The 22162-nt window shown below is 36.8% G+C and overlaps 1 long non-coding RNA gene across 1 annotated transcript; it reads right to left on the reverse strand.

Moving 5' to 3' along the window:
• Positions 1 to 9476: 9476 nt before the first annotated feature.
• On the reverse strand, positions 9477 to 17643 carry LOC145987079 (uncharacterized). Its single transcript, XR_014441616.1, has 3 exons — positions 17352 to 17643; positions 13473 to 13571; positions 9477 to 9665 (listed from the first exon to the last, which is right to left on the reverse strand). It is a non-coding gene; the product is annotated as an uncharacterized LOC145987079 (long non-coding RNA).
• Positions 17644 to 22162: the final 4519 nt, after the last annotated feature.

Raw genomic sequence — 22162 nt, forward strand, 5'->3', positions numbered from 1 at the left:
AACCAATTCCGGGAATCGAACCCGGATATCCCACGAAGTTGTCAAACTTGACCAGCGCGGCTCCTTGAATTAATTTCATATTTCGATCGATTATTTCAATAAATTTAATATAGTTGCTTGTTTTTATGGATTTTTTCACACTTAAAATGTCTCACTTATCATATACAAATAACCGTTGACTAGACAATTATTTCGTAACAAAGAAACAAAAGAAATGTAATTTTGTTCTATTTCTTTCATAAATAGCAGCTGCATTAGTAGTAATTATTAGTAGTAATTAAACTAATTGATTATAATAATTATTAATTAATTTATTTTTATTAATTAATTAAAGTGTAATAAAACAATGGTAATGTGAATTTGTAGAAAGGTTTCGAAATAACACCCCCCTTGATGAAATCCTGCGTACGCTACTGGTTTTATTTCCTACCCCAGCACTAATAAATCATCGTTCTTGAAACAGAGATGTCCCAAAGTTTAATATATATTGTGCGGAAACGAAAAATTGCAATGAGGAGAAGTACAAGTTACAGTAAAACAATAGGTAAACAATGGTAAACCAAATAAATATAGATATAATGTAAATATGTACTGTATTTGTTCGGTTACATATATATTGAGACAAATCCATGAAGAATTACATAATTATTATAGTAACTCCATGCCTCTCCCGTATTCTGCCCGTAATTTTCCAGGCTTGTTCAAGTACGTTACTGCATATTACAAGAAACTGTATAATATGTTTCCTGCCTTTCTACCTGAAATCTATTCCCTGCTGTCTGCTTTTGTTTTTCTACCGTCCCTACTTTTCATAGCTTCCAGGGCCTTCTTGCCTAGCATGCCTTGGTCGCGAATCCCACCCTGCATGCTTGTTTACTCTGGTGGACCCGTCAGAAAGATTTTTCCTCTAAAACGAACATGTGTTTCTCGTTCGGTGACCAGAAGACAGACCTCTTCTCGCTCCTCCCCCTCTGCCAACGCGACGAGCCTCGAGGGGTGAAGCGTGTGCGGGGTAGCTGTAGCAGATAGGCAGAAATTTAACATTACGCATATGGGAGAATTACTTTACTGGTTCTCTTGGGAATATCAAACTTCCGATGGCGGAAAAAAACATATGATGTGGTAGAGGATCCATTGAAGATTACATTTTCAAATGGAAAATACAAAACTCCCATTGGTTTAGCCGTAACTTGAATTTAAAGTTGCTCCTCCATAAGGAATACATGGGATTCTGTAAATACTAATTCATCATATTTTTCAAAGACCGTATAAGGCGTAATAATCAACTTAAGAAACCGCTTCCACTTGCCAAATGGGGAGAAATTCATACTCTTCATTTCTGGCGGAGATATTTTTAGTAGCATTGCTCATTCCGACGATATTGGAATAAATGCATGCCTGGTGCCTGGTGCGTTATTGTCCCTCTTCGCAAAATGTAAAGGAGTTATCGTGGTCCTGAAAAAAATAGGTTAGGCACAGGGAGATCTCTAACTGTGTGTGTCAAGCGCAGGTCCGGCATATTTTTGACCGCCATATTGAATTCAACGCAAAAATTTCAAAGGAAAGGGAGTGATGTGATATATTAAATCAGGCTAGAATTTCACGAGAAATGAAGCAGCGAAGGTTTTTCCAACTTCTTTTTAGGCAGCAAGACTTTATACACATATCTTTCACTTACGATATATGCACATTATAGTGTTGTCAATATTCCTATGGACACACTCGTTGACGTCTCTCACACTCACATAGAATATTTGGCAATGTAGCAGGTGCAACATCATCGCAAGCAGCAACTATGCCTTCTCTCAGGTGGTCAATATCAGGGGCTTTTAGTGCATGCATCATTCTCTTCAAATGTTTCTGAAGGTAAAAGTCTTCCTAAGATGTTAGATCTGGGGAATGTGCAGACCTTTTAATAGATCCCCGTCTGCCCATCAATCTACCTAGAAATTTACCATGAAGAAATTGCCAAAATGTTCACATAGTGTGGTCACACACTGTCCTGTTTCAAAACTCTGGAAAAGTGCCATATCCCATAAGCAAGGATGAAAAACCTGTTCACTTAACACATCCAAGAAGTCCTCATCATTTAAGGTTCCGTTGTTGAATATGGACCAACCATTCCCGTTCTCTATACACTATACCACATAATTAGCTTACCAGCAACAACCATTCGGCTGGGATCTGTCTACTGTAGGATATCAAATCACAGGTATTGCATATAATTTTTATTAACTTTACCGTGAACTTAAAAATTAGCCTCGTCACTGAAGAATTTTTCATTCCAAAGGAAGTGTCACGTAATTGCTTGAGATATTTTTCCCAATATTCTGCACTATTCAAGTATTTGGTGAATGTTGCTGATTAAAATCATATGCAATGGTGCGTATACTTCTTTCTCTACCAAGATGTCAGCTTGGTCTCGACGAGTTCCTAACACGTTAGGAGCATTCTTAATACTTTGTTTTTAACACCTCGAAAAGGAGAAAATGGTTACAAGCATGCAGTAATAACTTTTTATTGGTTAAAGATACTTTGGAAAAAGCTTCGCCGTTTCATTTCTTTTGAAGTTCTAGCCTGATTTGTATATCACTTCACACCCTTTCCTTTGAAATTTTTGCGTTGAATTCAATATGGCGGTCAACAATGTGCCGGACCTGCGCATGACACACACAGCTAGGGATCTCCCTGTGCCTAACCTATTTTTTTTCAGGACCAGGATAACTCCTTTACATTTTGTAGCGGGTGTTAAAGGACTTTTGACTCGTCATAGTTCATGTAATGAGGCTTTTATCAGTCACATAGTTACACATATTATTTTGTATCTTCTGATCCTATTGCAGTCCCAGAATGATTTTTTGATATGTTTTATAGTATGGCATGAGGGACCAAATATATTTTTTTCACGATTTTTGGTGATGACATGTTTTGAGATATTCAAGGTCAAAAGTCAAGGTCACATGACAAAATTATATTTTTATCCAAAGGTAGGCTTGTTATATATCACTTGAAAGCTTGTTCAATTCCCTGTACAATAAGCTTTATTTGAGCTTCCTAGCCGAAATAGGGGCGGAGTTACAGCACATTTAGTACAGCTAAGCGGGCTCAAAAAGGGCAATTTCTGCTAACTTTGACCTTCAATAATTTAACAATTACAAGACGCACGGGACTAAAAATTTTCATAGTTACTAAGTTCCATGCATAGTTTAAACTCCTCAAATTTCATGAAAATCGGAGATGGTCAGGTTGAAAATTGCACATATCTGTGTTGATTTGGCATGGAATGACTCCGGTGTCTTGTCATGTGGCTCCAAATGTAAAGGTCGCAATGCGTCAAATCGATCGGGGGATCGAGCTGGACAGTCATCATGCTGATAAATCATGTCACGTCTTGTAGCTAGAGGCACATCCTCCAACAACATTGCCATCCCGTTCCTCAAAAAATGTTCATAAGTGATGCCATTTAAGATTTGGGGCAGGAAAAATGACTCGATCAAATTATTGTTGATTATGCCCATCCATACTTCTGCCTGGGCGTGCGACAGTGGCTGGATAAAAATTACCCAAAGAAATGGATTGGCCGAGGCGGCCCGTTTCCCTGGCCGGCTCGATCCGCCGATTTGACGCTCAGCGACTTCTACATTTGGAGCCACATGACAAGACACCGGTAAACACGCAAGAAGAGCTCAGGGAGATGATCTTAACAGCTGGTCAACACATCAAGGACACCATCACACCACGAGTTACGAGACCAAATGTCCGTATAAATCTGTGTACCTGCATTCGTAACGGAGGTGCCCACTTTGAGCAAGACGTGTAATGTTGTTTAATTGTATTGTTCATTGATTCCATTCACATGAAGATGAATGAAGTATTATTTCTTGTACACAAATGTGAATGTTAGCAACATTTGTACCTTGTTGGATAGCAGATGACACAAGGAAGTAATTATAGTAATTTGTACGCTTCGTGTCATACCATTTTTGTTATTAATACGTTGCCAAGTAAACTAAGAGAGCATTTTTTTATCATCACTTTTAAGTTTAGACCCACCCGGTACTTACATGTGATTTTTATTTGGGAAAAACTTTTTTTTTCAACGAACCACTTATTCGTTAGCTATCAGCAAATGCTGAAATAAGTTCCATACAATGAGCAGTTTTTTCTCAATTCATGTTTTTATGTGGAAAATTGTCATTTTTTAAAAAAACAATTGAAATTCGATTATCTCGAAAACTACTAATTTTCGGATGGGGTATCATATGGTCAAATTTATTGCAAATTGTCTCTACTTAAACCCCTTTCAGGGAATACATCTAATTACCATTCACCCTGTATATATTATAATTTTTGGAGTTTCTCTGCTTTCACCGGTTCCAACTCCCTCCGTTGAATTACACATACGCGCAACCAGGAAAAACATAAAGCGTAGTGTAAAAATCTGATATTTTGTATTATCGACCCGTGGCTGCTAGGGACGACCCAAATGACGTCTAGTTTAGTGTTCTTTGTGCATAAACATATTATATTTTGCCCGTTTGAGCTACCCTGCCGTTGCGCTTTCATGTATTAATTCTTAGTTTCAGGATAATGTAATTTTCGGAAACTTATGACTTGCTACATAATCGTAAAGCTTTGCTAAACCCATTTTTATTATCGATTTACAAGTGAAATTCTTACCTTCGTTGAAAATAACTTTTGAATTGCCATCCCATCGAACTCCAATGAAAAGCTTAGGGCAATCAAATGACGAACGAAATTCTTTAGGGACATAACAGGGATGGCGCCGCCACCGGAACAGTTTTTCAATGAACAGCCCCATTTTAAAATATAGTTGCTTGCCCTTGAAGTAGATGACAGTGTTTTTTGTAAATTGTCTTAACTTTAAAGTTAATGGTAATAACACCTCTCTATCTAAAACCATATGCTAAAACTACCCTAAGAGGCGGTTTATCGCGTTTTCGAAAAACTGGCTCCTTGAAGGTAAATTTTGGCTCTATTAAAGCTGCAACTTAGCTCTTTTTTGCTGATCGTGTTTGGCAACACTAAGAAAACAAGACATGGCGCCGAGTGGACAGCTGTGGCCGTGTCCGGATTGGCAAGCTCTCCGTCCCGTTCTCTCCCGTTGCTCTCGAGTGCCGTCGAAGTCACGTCCAAATCGTCCGAATCTGCATGTCCCCTTGTAGTACGGTTGTCACTTTTCCCGCCAGGTGTCAGCCCGAACTTCACCCACCGCGCTCTGGGGCGCAGGCGCACCGCACGGAAGCAGAAGGCAGACGCCAAACAAACATCACAATGATTTCCACCTATTTACTACTCATATTAAAAATGTAACATGCTATTTCATCATTTACAATTTTTCTACATTCAGTATTATCGATAAAATGTTAAAGTATCACTGAGTTTTACATCGTCTAATCAATAAATGTTGTCTGTACAAAGTGAAAGTTAGCATATGGCTGCCAAGCGCAGGGCCACAGCGAGTTCAAGCGTGCATCTGTCGCGCCTCTCTGCTCTCCCCTCCGACTCCACGTCTGCCGCGAATTCGGACAACGGAGTTTGGGTAAGTCCCCGGATGGAACGGTGCTCTAGGTGACATCTGGTGCCGATTCGCTCGCGGCCTGTGTGAATTGAATTGTGCCCTAAACCATTTTATGGTAATCAACATATATTGCAAAATTGTGTTTGTGTTTAAAGCTTTCATGTGAGAGACTGTTGGTAAAACTGAATATGAATAATTCATGAAAACGGGTGTGTCAACCTATAATGTGAGAAATCGTAATGAAAACGCTCCTTTGACACCCTCGAACTCAAATGACCATCCATTATCGAAGTTTCTGATGATGAAATGGAACTACTTGATGATTATAGCGATACTTGTGATCCGGATAAAAATATAATAATCGTAAGTTTCAGGGATAGGTAGGGTAAGACTCAACTTTACGTCCTTTTCCTAAGGAATACGTCATATATCGTTGGAAAGCTTATTGTATAAGGAATTCAACAACGTAAATCCCAAAGCGACGAAAAATTACCTGGACGAGGAAATCGATAAAAACCGATGTTGTCCGGATATGCCGAATTGAACGTACTGAGGAAATTTTTCGATGATTAAGCACATATTTAGGGGTGAAATGAGTGCTAATGGAACCTAACCTAACAGGCCTCACCTAACTTCATAGGCATACCTCGTCCTCGTGAATGGTTCATGGGGCTATCGTGAATGGTTTGTGGGGCTACCCGTGCATGGTTTTTGGAGCTAACGTGAATGGTTTGTGGGGCTAACGTGAATGGTTTGTGGGGCTATCGTGAATGATTCATGGGGCTACCCGTGAATGGTTCATGGGGCTATCGTGAACAGAAAGTGTAAAAAGAAAAAGGTACTTACCCGAAGAGATGCTGGCTGTCTGCAAGCACTGTTTTGAATGAACCAATAAATTATTACTGGGGATAAACGTATTTTACACTATCTACAAGTTTTTGGAACCTGTTCTTCTTCATGCACCATACACATGCACAACACACCGCAAACGCAAAGAAGCAATCACCACACAGAACACAAATGAGCAAAGCACATGCATTCACAACGTGGACACATAGATGAGCCTGCAGTGTTGTTAATTCCCATCGGTTACCACCAAAAGGCAATAAGGACGTAAAGTAGAGTCTAGCCAAAGGTAGTAAAGTGCACTAATTGTTGTTCTTCACAAGATTTGGTGATGAAAATGATAATTGCATGTCGAAAACCGAAGTGATAGTGCTAAAAGATGCATGTGTGTCTTGCTGAAAATTCAGCCTTCTGTTTTCGGTAGATCAATAGATGTTCTAAAACATCTACAGTGTTCAGATTTTCAAAAAGATATAAATAAAAATTGTTAATAAGGAGGAATGGAAAGTTATATTTACAGCCAACATGTTGAGCTAGACACACTACATAGAATAATACATGCAATACTGAAGAGAAAGTTTTACTTGTAGTTGCTCTATTGCACAAGTACATTATGTCTGCTGAAGGTGTTCAGTAGGAAACAATTGAGTTTCAGTGATTTCCGAGAACGACAGTAGACTAGAGTAAATACAAGTGATAACAGTATATTCTGTCTACTATAAACAGTAAAAAATTTTAGCAGGCTAGTTGAATCAGTTTGTGAAGCTTAATTCTAAGTCTAATTCACATGCAGGTGAAGTTAAGCAAGCAATGTGCCTTTGTCTGACAGTGATCACCCAATAACTTTTATATGCCTGGGAACCCTGCAAGGCAACAAATGACAGGCAACAAATGACCAGCAACTTCCAGTGTTGATATAATTCAAACTTCCACTGAGAGCAAGCAGATTAGGATAATTAATGCTCCAAAGTCATCTCACCAAGATGCAGTAAGACCTAAGTATAATAACCAAAGGAAATTACCCATACAGCACAACATGGTTTCAGATACGTTAGCAACACGTAAGTCGTGAAACATTGTAACATTGCGGCAATGTTGCAGAACATTACAGAAATGTTTCGGGTAAGTTTCAGTAATGTGGAAATGTCCGCGAACATAACACAACATTGAGAATGTTACAGAAACATGTAAATGTAACATTACCGACATTACAGAGACATTTCCATTAGGTTGCATAATATTTCAGTTACATTACTGCAATGGTATTTTACATTGTGGTTATATTGCATGTATTCATGGATGGCATATTTGAGGGGGGTTATTGGGGGTTAAGCCCCTTCAAAAATTATTACAATATTAGCTTGTAAATCATTTCCTGAAAATAGAATTCACAAGATTCTACTTAGAAAACTAGGTTTAGGCAAGATATCTAAATGTATTTATTTTACCTCTCATGAATTGACCACATATCTTAATTGTCGCAATTAATATGAGGGGAGAAAAACTGCATAAAAGTACTGGATATTAATTCATTAATATCAGATAACAGGTAGAGCTAATAAAAAAAAGATAAGGAAACTAGAGTGAAAATTAAATATTGACAACTAAATCACTAAATTCTAAAATAACATCAAATTTGTATAAAATAGTGTTTTACATGCTATAATAAAGCTCTCCCTGGTTTGTAACACCATGTCATGAAGAAGATTGGATTTGAGTGATGTTATCAGCATCATGCTCCAGTCGCTATCCATCCCCTTTACCAATTGATGAGAGGCTGGCAGGATGTAAAACATTTTGCAGAATCATGGTCATCTGAAAATTCAATTCTGTCTGCATTTCTCAGGGATAACACATATGTTCAACTTTCATGGTTTTTCAACCTACACAGAGTCAAACTATCAGTATTACACAGCAATATTCCAAATGTTACAAATTAAGTATGTGGTTTTAAAGTATATAACTTCCATATACTAAAAATTACCATGTGTAAATTCTGGTATAATCTGGTGTAACATATTGTTCTGTTTTGTAATATTCCTGTTAATTACAAAAGAATCAAGACGTGACTTCAGCCTTTCATCTCAAATAAATTAATTAAATAGCACACTTGCATGTTTGTAGTTTATCAAAACCTTGTACGTACCTACTTGAAATTCTTGACAAGTCTGCATTCTAATAATATTAATTGTGAAGTATTATGCATTATTCTGTAAACTTGAAATACCTCTGGAGATCATGCAAAGGGTCCTAAAGTAACCTGAATTGGAAGACAATGTCTCTTATACTTACATAACTGGAGAATGTAGACACACATTGACCATGAAAAGAGATTCAGTTAATGAACCAGTAAAAAAAAAATTTAAAAAACTGGGAAAAACTACCAGTTCACAAGAGACAAATGCAAAATGGATAAAAGTTAAACTTCAGGAATTTTTGTGCAGTAACATTACAAAAATGAGAACACGCCAGACAATTGTTATGATGTTTGGCCGGTTTGAGCCTACACTGTAAGAAATATAAATGAGAGCCTTGTAATCAAGGGGTGTCTAGTTCGATACACAGTGGAGGTACATATCTGTGTATAGTGTGTTTAAAGCAACAATAACAACTAAACAAATATAAATAAACATACTTTGACACAGTTATGATGCCAGTGAGTGCTCAGGCACAATTCATGTCCAAGGGCTTCCCCGATGGCACAGTGGTAACGTCATTGCCTTGTAATCAAGGATCCCAAGTTTGATATCTGGTGGAAGCACATAGTGGTTCACATCCCACTTTAAACTGTAGGTCAAGTCCCGATTAGACTTACTGTGCATAAAGTGAACTTAAAACACCAAATCAACCAACCAACCAACCAATTCATGTCAGCATTGAAGTCTACAAATTACACATACATTACATGGTTTGTTAAAACACCAAAATCACACACTAAGAGCACGATAAAAACACTTTGGAGTTCTTCCAAGCTTTCGACTCCTTCACGGAGTCATCTTCAGAGCTGGTCTGTCCTCGAAGAACTCCGAAGTGTTTTTATCGTGCTGTTAGTGTGTGATTTTAGTGTTTTAACAAATATGTTGCCGGCACGTGATGTAAGAAGTTTTCTACAATCATATGGTTATGGTTATTATGAAAAAAACATTTTTTCATAAAATATACCCTTTATTTTTATTTTTTTTTGTTTAAATACACTTTTATCTGTAGTTCAGAAGAATTCCATTGCAGGTTCTGCAATATACCCTCATGTTGGAGTGGAATAACATTCAGTTCCTTCCTGTAAAGGAAATACGGTCATGTGTAATATCAATTCGGAATTAACATTCTCGTCAGAACTTTCATTTAAAGAAAAATATTTTGCATCAGTAAAATAACAACAACCCAGATTTTTTAAACTTCTAGTTCCCATATACCAAATATTCTTAACTTCAATTTTATTTCTAAAATATATTGTGTGTGATAATATCTGCGAAAGAATACCTATGATACACTAGGGCTTCTAAACAAAGATGACTTTCATCAACAATAAAAACCAACTTCATCACAGAAAGAATACTCCAGCTGCCTCCATGGTGGAGTGGAGTAGTTATCACAACATGCTATGATGCCAAGGGTCCCGGACCGAAACCTGGCATAGGGATTTGTGAGTGCCCATTCATCAATTTCAGCATCCCCATCTTTGCGATTAGTCAAAAGTGGCAGAAATACAAAGTAAAATAAGCCAATTCAATCAATTAACAATCAGGAATATTGCACAAATTTGCAAGACATTTAATTTGAAAATAAAAACGTTGCAACAATGTGAAAAGTGATCAATAAGTTATCGGGAAATTGTGATTTGACGAATGTTTGAAGATGAAATTTTGGCATTCTGGGCTATGCAACAACCTACTGCATAACATGCCAAGTTTTCTTGTGAGATGATAGAGTTGCAAAAAATCTAGCTTTTTGAATGAACTGTTTCTTTTTTCGATAAAAAGCAGGCTTTTTTTTAAAGAAAAAACAACAGAAATTTTGGCTTTTTACCAATTGCAGCTAACCTATTTCACTTGAAGTTATTGTTATGAGTTTACAGGTTTGTAGTCACATATTTTACAACTAGCTACAAAAATTTACATGATGCAGCAGCCAAGAGACATATATTGACCAATCTCAGTGGGCACATATTGCATAATGGTTCAGCTACAATTTAAATCCTAGCTTACCGAGGAAGAGGGGGAGGGGGGGTTGCAGTCCAACCACATCTTATTTTTTAGATTTTTCAACTGTTTGAAAATAAATTACATGGTTCCCTGGAATGTTCCCAATATTTCTGTATTACTTCTGCTCATAAAAACATAAATGTAATGTAATTAGGAGGCAAAATGCACTTGGGGAACATATCATGCATCATCTTTGAATGCGAGATACTCATGCCAGTGACAGTGTACAATTAGTTGGTAATGATGGTAATTATTGTAATAATTATATTTAATAAACAACTGCACTTCTACAAACAAAAATTCATTAATAAAAATGTCATCGGTTTTGCGAGTTTTAGGGAATGATAAAATATATGTTGGTCACTCATGTAATAATTGGTTATTATTTTTTATTCATGATAGTAATTTCTGTAATTATTATAATTAATAAATAACTAGCCATATATAATCAGCAAAGGAAGCAGTGATTCAATAATAAAATGGTTTCAATGTGACACCCCCACTACCATGCGTTGCTTCGGTCTGAATGTTCTTTCTCTATACTTAACAAGATTATTAGGTACTTCATCCGAGATTAAGATTTAGTTTAGCCTGCAAATCAGAGAGAACAATTTGCAAGTACTGTTGTTGGAAAAAGGGCAGCTTTTAATATAAGGTACCTTTCATAATAATAAATGGAACTCTGGAGTGGAATAAAAAGTAAATGCTCTTGCCTTGTAATAAGAAGGGGTCTGAGGTTCAATCCTCATTGGAGGCAGAGTGCTTTGGATCTAATTCCAAACTGTAGGTCCAGTCCTGATGTCTTAAATATTTTTTTGCAATTTGCAGTCAGTCTTATTTGCTTCTGCTTCAGTTTTAATGCCAGTGCATTTCAACAAAAGGTCCGTTGCACCCAGGGGTTGACAACTAATTTAAATCTAATTTCATATTTGACAGCAAACCTATACATAATTGAACTATGTATTACTCTTTATGATTATGCCATAGTTTATATATTAATATTGAATATTCATTGAGAGTGCATGTTAATTTACACAAACTTGAAAGATCAGAAATGTATTTATGAATGAAATTCTTGGGATCAGGGCACCGACTTATAAGAAATAAATTTAGTGGGCTGTGATCTCAAAGGTGAGAACCACTGCAACAAGTAGCAAAATTACATCACTAGTTGCTCCGTGACCAGGTTTAGCCGCCATTTAACCAAATTATACATTATGTACTGGAAAGCCAGAATACAATTGTATTTTACTGAACACAAACTTTAATGTAAAGAGATTTCATACTAGATTCTCAAAAGATAGAGTATATTATTTTTTTGCTTCATGTAAATGATCCTATAACAAATTCAAGCATTGAAAATCATATCATACTATTAGGTTATATTAAAAACACACACAAAACTACTCTAGTTATGTGAATATTTTTATACTACATAGATATATTTAATAAGCCTACCGAAATATGAAGATGACACTCTGAAAGAGCAGCCCATTAAAAAAAAACAGCTTTTTTGGAAACACTGTTTATATCTAGCTACGAATTTCATATTGTAAATTGTATTTTATATTTAGAAATGAGTGCCTATTTTACAGTAGGGAGATATACGAAAACCATGCAACAGGAAAAGTACTGCCAACTCCTTTTTTTTCATTGATTTGAGACACTTTTGTAAAAAAGCTCAACCAAAAACAGCTATGGAGAAAAAAACTTGTCCCCCCCCAAAAAAAGCCAGTTTTCCGACCACTTCCAACTCTATGAGATTATAAAACAAACATGGAATGACAGTAATTCTATACATTTATATCAAAACTTTTACAGCAATTCCTTCAATCAAACATCTCCAACTCACTGTGCCACATCTAAGGGAACGGATAGATGTGCCAAAATGAGATTTCTTTTTCTAATGTCTGTGCTTTAAGAATACAATAGGCACAATTTTGGAAAGGGAGAAAAGAAATTAATTATGAGCTCTGTATGTTTGTACAATTTCTCAAAGAACCAAAACCATTGCTGGAAAAAATTCTGCATCTCACATAAAAAATGATGACACAAACACTTTATTGCCTCCCTGATGGCATAGTGGTAACGTAGTTGCCTTGTAATTAAGGGGTCCCAGGTTCAATTTCCGGTGGAGGCACCTAGCAGTTCGGTTCCTACTTTAAACTGTAGGTCTAGACCCAATTAGCTTATCTGTGTGTAAAGTGAACCTAAACAAAAAAAAAAAAAAAAACACTTCAAAACGCAATGAACATTTTCTTATGCTGTGCGAAAGTCACCCAAAAGGACAGACAGGAATAAGCATAGGTGAATATATGTCTGCTATGTAATTTAACCAACTTTTCAAGGCTGATTTGGAAAAGAAATTTGCATTTCACTGTCTCTGGATTCTGAGTTTGAAGTGGAAAATGTTAGCTGAGGGATGTTTGATAGAGCCTTGGGGTTAGTTGGGGGGATGCTCATGTAGTTTAACATGGTGACAGTGAGACAACTAGGGCGAAGGGGTGCTTGCGAAAAAAAAATTTAAATTTTTTTTATGGATTTTTATGCTTGCCAAATGGGGGGAAAAGTTTCACCAAGTTTTCTTGCTATATATGCCTTTAGCAAGCTGTCTGGTGGGAGGAACAATGGCTGATGGGAGCAATGGCAGATATCTATATCTTGATGATGCCAATGTTCTCACTGTAAATCAAGGAGAATGTGATGGTAGATTACACTTTAAAACTAGCACAACCACAAGCCCGGCAAATATCTAATTCGTGCTTAGGTTTCTGTAACTGCACTGTAAATATGTTAATCTGAATCAGTGTATTGCTTTTCATGACTTTTGCGAGTAAAAAAATGCAAATTATCCCAGTTTCCATTACATCGTTATAACTTACTTGTTTCGTTTGTTGTTTCCGAGTTTGACCCGCACACGCCACTTCTGCCATATTAGACACCTCTTGCTCTAGCATTTGGTCAGTGTTGGTGAACAGTTCCTAAAAGAAGAAATTTTATGAATTAAATCAGTAGTAATTTATTTCTATTTAAATTGGATTCCTAATGTGGATGAGTAGTCAAATAAATTACTTATGAATTAACATGTGAAATGCTCGGTAGTGCATTGAAGACAAATTGCAGAAACAATAATCCAACCTTGGACATTGGGTATATTCTACCCCAGCCCGAACACAACCATTACATGCAACAGTCAACAGTCAGTAATGAACTGACAGGATTATTTTGATGGGTGACTGATAGTGGAATTAATGTAGAGTATAAAAAGGGTAGTGGTGGAACCTACCCCACATGCAAGGTTGGAGTTAATGTTTCATTTCCCCATAACATTGCAATTGAACATTCATCCTCCCCCCCCCCCCACCAACCGTGGGACCATTATTACCATTACAGCAAATTACTTTTCCCCCACAATTTAATCATGGAAAATTATTTTGTGTTATCGACGGCTAATTTTATTATTGCCGCCAAAGGAGCTGAAGTAACAAGAATCGAGATTCAAAAATAATTTACAATTTTACTTCGTGCATGTTGTAGATTCCATCTATATTTTAAAACAAAGTCTGATTGCATAAGTTTGCAAGAATGTGACAATTATTTTTTTGCAAGCAATGTAATCAAAAATAGAGTTGGGAAAAACAGCTTGGAGACATGTGCGAACATGTAACAAAAAATATTTTTGGGCCTTTTATACAGTATGTATAAACCTGACCTGCCTAACCTACTGACGTATGCATCTAGTATCAGAAATAACCTAAACTTGACTTACCTATACTATTCACATATTTATTTCTGCTATAGATAGGATGCACACATGAGTAGGTTAGGCAGCTCAGGTTTATGCATAGAAAAGGGCAAAAAAGGTTTTTGTTACATGTCATACAAACTAAAGGTTAAAAGATTAAAAATCAGTAACTTACGTGTGTGAGCATAAGATTTATCGAACTACATTTCGAAGGTTATACTACCTCCTTCTTCAGGTTGAAACGATGTTTTCAGACACCTGACATGGTGCCTCGTCGAGAAAGTGATGGTTGAGGATTTAGGTTAAAATGGTATAAGAAAGACACTTTCTAAAAAATAATGTTAAATACACATACTAAAACCGCGCAATACTCCATAAAAACAAGGCTCGCCTACCCTGAGCACCGATCGGCAGTTGGCCTTCATCAGCCTTGAACGTTCTTTTGTTTTTATGGAGTATTGTGCGGTTTTAGTATGTGTATTTAACATTATTTTTTAGAAAGTGTCTTTCTTATACCATTTTAACCTAAATCCTCAACCATCACTTTCTCGACGAGGCACCATGTCAGGTGTCTGAAAACATCGTTTCAACCTGAAGAAGGAGGTAGTATAACCTTCGAAACGTAGTTCGATAAATCTTATGCTCACACACGTAAGTTACTGATTTTTAATCTTTTAACCTTTAGTTTGTATTTAATTGTGAGCAATCAGCACATTACCAGTATGTTACATGTCAGCACATATCTCGAAGCAGGCATAGCTGTTGCTATCTACTCATCTAGCCAGTGTGTAAAATTAAAAAAACTGCATGACAATGGTGCTGCCCTCAATTTACACATTGTAACAATATCGCAGAATGAATTAGTTGAAACGTGAATATTTTTAGATAGAGGCTGGGAACGTAACAACTTATATGGTACAAGGTATTCTACACCTCTTCACTATACACAGGAAAGATAGAAAATTTTCTTTTTCAAAGAATAGGGTAAGTTTTGTGCAAAATTTAGGGGAGGGGGGTTATACTGTAAAAGCAAAGGTGTATATTTAGGCCACAGCTTCATCACCAGGTGATGAGAATAGCATATGGAATTGCTATCACAACAGCCCTAAACCTGGCCTGCCTAACCTAACAAATGCATTTAGGAATGTAATACCCCTTCATACCTACATCGCGGGCATTGTATTGGTAAGACTGCAGAATATGGGCTGCTTAGGAGGAACGCGGTTAATAATTTTTTTGGTAACGTTTTGTAGTTAGTAATCGGGAAAAGTAAGTTTTAAGGTGCGGAAAAAAAAAAAAATTCTTAAAAAAAACAGAAAAACGTGTCCAGGTTGGGCGGTATTGAAATCGTAGCAACGAAGGAAAAGGCATATTCCTGCACAAATCTAGTGAAAGCAAAAAATTCCTATGTTGTTAGGTAGCTAGGTTGAGTTCACTTAGCTTAAATAATAGTCACTGTATTTATGCTAATGAAACCTAACATAACCTTGTAGGCATTCCTCGAAGAAATAATGAAAGGAACTGTGCGTAAACAATATGGACACGATCGAATGGAGAAATGCATTGCTTTTAGTAGCACGAAAAACATTTTTCATTGTATTTATGCTATTGGAACCCAACCTAACAGGCCTAACCTAACCTTGTAAGCATTCCTCGTCTGAAATAATGAAAGAAACTGTGCGTCTGTGGGTGGAATCCGGAGCAACAAATCAACTCGAATGCTGCGAAACGAAGGGTCTCACTTATCGCACAACACTTGAGCGCGTAAACAATATGGACGCGAACAAATGGAGAAATGCATTGCTTTTAGTAGCAGGAAAAACATTTTTTACGCACAATAATATAATAGTAATCGTAAAAGGAACACCGGAAAATGGAAGTAGAAGGTACGTACTTTCAGGGGATATAAATTTTGTTAGTCTATTTAGAGGAAAAAAGCAGGCCATGTTCTGCAGCGAGACCATTGTATTACGGAAGAATTTTAATGCTAACAGCCCCATATTTGAGCTTCCTAACCTAACAATGAAAGCATTTAGGTGTGTAATAATTATTCATACCAACGTCAAGTGACATTAGCAGCAGCAGCAGCAGCAGTCCACAACGGAACACTTTGCAGTATTCTTCCACGTTATTTTATTTGTGCGCGCTGGAAATGTTCACTGCAATAGTGGTACCCTTGTCCCTCTGTACCCCAAAAGAAAGTGAAATATCTTGCATTGTTTATGAAGATTTTGTTGTTTATGAACGTTTTCAGTTGATTTTAGCTCTCGGAAATGTGTTATTGTGAAGTAAAGTACGTTTGTTTCCTTAGCATGTTACTTTACTGTGAAGCAGAGCAGTCTTCACGCAAGTGAATATAGCACCCAAAACGACTTTCCACAAAAGCAGCTATAATTTTACGTAGTTAGGTTACGATTGTTAGGTTTGGTACTGATAGTCATTTTCGGCGTATTCTTTTGCTATTTTACTGTACATACAAACAACTTTTACCAACAAAAAGTGGCGAAAATACTTAGAAATTTAAGATTTTATCTTACGTGTGCCATTCTATGGTATCAAATATGTCCGTTATTTGTGCTTTCCTAAAGCTGGAACCACTTTTACATTACATAAAACATTGAAATCTGTCGATTATGGGTAAACGGTTCCGCGATAGTCAGCCACGCTCGGCAGAACGATAACAAACTCTATCTACATGCTTGATTACGTTACACGTAGAAATAGGAAATAAATTACACGGTACGTGAGTAATTCTGTTGTGTATATATATATATATATATATATATATATATATATATATATATATATATATATATATTTTAATATGTATGTTCACACACACCACTATAATTTCACAATAAAAGTAACATACTTTTCTCACTAAAACTGACTTTGTTTCCAATCATGGAGGAAGCAGAATTAATAGTAGACTATATTTAATTTATTTAATGTTGGGAGTGCTGTATTTTCGTCGTAAAAAACACTACTGTTAAAAAGTAAATATTAATACACTTACCTCTGTCTTTACAAAGACGATTGTCCCATGAAACGAAGCTGAAACCACGCTACTCATCTGTGTTTGGCTTCGTCGGTGCGGAGCATCGTTCAACTTCTTTGGCGCAGTGGATGATGGGAAGCAACGAGGCAGCTATCGCAAGTAACTTCGCCGAAAGATCCCTGTGTAAGATGTAACGAGCTCCAAAAATGAAAGCACCACGCAACGTTAAAGCAACCACGACAGGGAAACACTGAAGTATGTTATGTAAATGAGACTTCGTAACCTTTCAGAAACATGATTCTGACTTCGTGTGCTGTATGGGTAATGCAAGGTACTAAGAATAACTCAAATCTTTGAGAACAATAACAAACCTCAGGAAGAAAACAGAATTTTTAATAGAGAATTCCGAAGAAGTAGCCAATATTTTGAAAACTAAAAAATGGGATGAAAATTATGATCTAGTAAGTTTTGACCCAGTGTTCCAAAAGAAATTGCTTTGGATTCCCTTGGAAAATGGTTACGTGAAGCAAAGGTGGAAGAACTAACAATATGGAACACACTTCAGATCATAAGAAGAACAGAGAAGAAAATGAAAAAAAGAGAGGAACAATAAGGAACAAGAAGAAAATAAGGATGCACAGGAAGAGAAGAAGTATGTGAGTGTGCCATTCAGAAGAAAGTTGGAGAACGGTATAAGAAACATCTATGCAAAGTATGGACTAAGAGCAGCCTTCAAGCCACCAAAGAGCATCGACAAATGGTTTAATGAATACAAAGGAGAGTGATGAATTGGCAACGGCAGGGGTATATGAAGTAGAACACACAGGAGAGACAGGGAGAAGCATCAACAAAATAATTAAGGATCATAGGAGAGACATTAAAGATGAAGATCAAAGAACAGCATTGAGTGAGCATATATTCACATATGGGCATAGGAGTAAGGAAGTACAAATGAAGGAGAAGAGGGAAAATGAAATAGAGAGAAAAGTGGTAGAGGCGAAGCACATATGCATAAACAGGGAAGAGAAAATGAACAAAAACGAAGGGGAAATTGGAATGAAATGGGTGGAATTAATAAAAAAGCATGTGGAAAGCAAGTTGGTTAAGTTTCCTTAGCCACCTTCAATTTTCTGCACAAAAATGGAAGATTTAAACTTGCCACATGAGTTAAGGGAGAAAGGGAAGGTCAGTGCCACCAGAAGGAGGGGGAGAGAGAAGACAAGAAGAGTAGGTTACAGGATGGAGGGGAGAGTGAGAAACAGCCAGCTATGACACCTGCAAGGTGGAAAAAACTGTTTACCTTGGGGGAAATAAGGACACAAGTTATTAATTCCTTAGAAGTGTAGAGTGACTAGTCGTGTGAGGTTGTATGTATATTTTGGTGTAACTTGAAAAACTTCTGGGAAACCAGAAAGAAATGTCACAGATAAAATAAAATAAAAACCACTAGAAATAACTGTGTTAGATTATTTTGCATCTACAAAAAGTGGTTATGCCAACCTTTAAGAAGAACGCAGGCCTCCCTGATGACAGTGGTAACATAATTGCCTTGAATTCTCTAAGCTGCTACAGTTCTTTACAGGCTTTGTCCTGCTGAATTTCATACTTCCATCCATCTTTATTCAACTCACTTTTCCTCCAATTTTCAATCTTCATGCACGTTATGACACTTCTAACATCATCAATCAATCTAGTCGTGGTCTTCCTTTTGATCTTGTAGCAATAGGTCTTCAGTTGTAAATTAGCTTTACAATTCTTTCTTCGGTCTTCTTTCAATGTAACCCAACCAACTCAGTTTTTGAGCTTTGATGTATCTTCTTATATTATTATATTTTATTAATGTACCCAGTTCTTCATTTGCCATGGCCATTAGACTGTTTTGTTGGGCCATATATTTTAATATCTTTCTTTCAAATATCATCAGTTTCTGAATTATATCTTCTCTGAGCACCCAGGTTTCACAGCCGTATGTAACAACAGTTCTTATTATGGATTGGTACAGTTTTAATTTTGTTCCTGAAAACTAATTTAGAATAGAATATCTTCTTATTTGCATAGTATGCTCTGTTTCCAGCTGTAATCAATCCTTTCTTTAATCTCTTCTTCTATTAAATTGTTTCCATTTACTATTGACCCAAGATATTTAAATTATTGGACCTCTTCTATTTGCATTGTACCTATATCTGTTCTCTGTTCTTGGATTTTTCTTCTTGTACACCTCATATATTTTGTCTAATTTTCATTCACTATTAATCCATATTTCATTGCCTTTTGCTTTAGTTTCACAAGTGAGTCAATTGTTGATTGCTTAGTTCTTGCAGTAATTACAATGTCATCTGCATATGCACAGATCTGACTTAACCATGTTGAAATGTTGCCTCTAATTTCAAGCTTCTGAATTATTGCTCCCATGACTATACTAAATAAAATTGCTGATTTGTGATCTCCTTGTTTACTACTCTGTTAATCTCAAATTTCTCACTCAAATCATTATTTTTACTCTGGCTGCAGTATTTTATAAGGTCAAATTTATTAATCTTATTAGTTTGTTTGATACATTAAATTTCTTTTCGATTTCCGGTTGAGGCACATAGTTTTTCGGATCCCACTTTAAACTGTAGGTCCAGTCCCGATTAGCCTTACTGTGCATAAAGTGTGCTTAACACACCAAATCAATCAATTAAATTTCTTTAAACATGTGGTATTTAAGTTTATATTTACTGAGTCAAATGCTTGAATGAAACCAATAAATATGTTATGCAGTTTGATATTATGTTCATGACATTTTTGATACATGGTGTCCAGGCTTCAGGTAAACAAAAGGAACATGCTATAACTTTCAAACGAATTGATAGAAATGTGCAAGCAAATACTCATTTGATAGAAAATATATTGAAGCTTTTATAACCAACATGGCAACACTGCAACTGCCACGCTGCACGCTGCATGATGGGAAATTGCAAAATCTTTAGGTATCGGAGCATGCTTGTTTGCTTTGTTATTCATGATGTGTACCCTGGAGCGGAAAGTGCAGTGCATGCTTTGGCAAGGTGAATTGAAATCCGTTACACGTGTTCAGCGGCATGTCAGAATGGAATGGAATGGAATGTGGATCCTCCCACATGCAAAACCATTTATGAGTGGGACAAGACTCTAAAGGAAACCGGAAGTTTGCTGTCTCGGGCAGGGAAGTATCTGAAGAAGCTCGTAACTAAAGAGACTGTTGAATGTGTGCGGGACTCATTCTGCAGGAGTCCACAGAAGTCGGTATGACAGGCAAGTAGAGAACTAGGGATTCCTCATTCAACAGTACACGATATTGTCCACAAACATCTACCGTTTGCGTGCATACAAAGTGCAACTGCTTCAGCACCTTATGCCAGATGATCCACAGAAGAGAAGAGACTTCACTGTGACAAAACTGACCCAGATTGAAGAAGAAGAAAATTTTCTTGATAAGGTGTTTTTTAGTGATTAGACCATCTTCCATGTTTGTGGTAAGGTAAATCGGTATAATCGTGTGTGGGGTAGTGAGAATCCTCACCAGCTGATGGAATATGAAAGGGATACACCGAAAATTAATATCTGGTTAGGACTGCATAAAAATGGTGTGGTAGGAATTTTTTTTTCTAGCAGGATGGGGCCCCTACTCACTATCACAGAGACGTCAGAGCATTGCTCAATCGGACATTTCCGGAACAGTGGATTGGATGAGCTGGGCCGATACCTTGGCCCCCAAGATTGCCAGATTTGAAGCCATTAGACATTTTTGCTTGGGGATTCATTAAGGACATTGTGTACCAAACAAAAATTCGAAATGTGTCAGATTTGAGAGAACGTATCAATAATGCAGTTCAGCTTATAACACCCCAAATACTTTTCAATGTGTGGCAAGAGGTGTAGATTATTGTTTTGATATCTGTAGAGCTACAAATGGTGCTCATATTGAGATTTATTGACACATGAACACTTTCAGCTATTCTTTTACGATTATGAACAGTTCATACATAGTTTCCTTTCGTTATTTGTAACTTGTAAAGTGAAAATCATTTAATTGATAACATGGCTGCTTAAGAAATTCTGCTCTTTTCATTTGTATACCTAACAATTTTACGATTTCCCACCATCCAGCACACAGCGTGGCAGTTGCAGTGTTGCCATGTTGGCTATAAAATCTTGAAGATATTTCCTATCGAATGAGTATTTGCTTGCACATTTCTATCAATTCGTTCAAAATTTATAGCATGTTCTTTTTTGTTTACCTGAAGCCCAGACACCCGTATACAGTGCCTATTTTGGTCCATGCATCCGTGGAGTGGCAGCTAGCATGCCGGAAAGTAATATCGCGTCTGCTGGCAAACTGGATGCAACATCCACATAACTGGAACCACTAGCTATGTAATAAAATAATCTCATACAATTAATTGACAGTTACAATTAAAATGAGCACATACCTTGTTAGAAGAGGTGTTGGAAATGATGTCCCCCTGCATCCACACATTTACGGCATGAATTTGATTTGATTTGAATTACTTTATTTTACTTCACTTCTTGTGCCACTTTTGGCTAATTTGCGAAGATGAGGATGAGTGATGATATGATGGAATTGATGAATGAACACTCACAAACATCCATGCCCAGGCCAGGATTCGAACCCAAGACCCTGGCATCGTAGCGCATTTATGGCATGAAATTTTCACTAACCTGTATCAGTTCCTCTTCTGAAATTGCTTCAATTTCTCTCCTGATATTTTCTTTCAATTCTTCTAATGTATGGCTTCAGGTTTAAAAGCTTGGTAGCTTGCCACACAGACATAATGAAAATGTAT

This window comes from Lepisma saccharinum, chromosome 4 (genome assembly GCF_977018435.1).
Source record: "Lepisma saccharinum chromosome 4, izLepSacc3.1, whole genome shotgun sequence".
NCBI lineage: Eukaryota > Metazoa > Arthropoda > Insecta > Zygentoma > Lepismatidae > Lepisma > Lepisma saccharinum.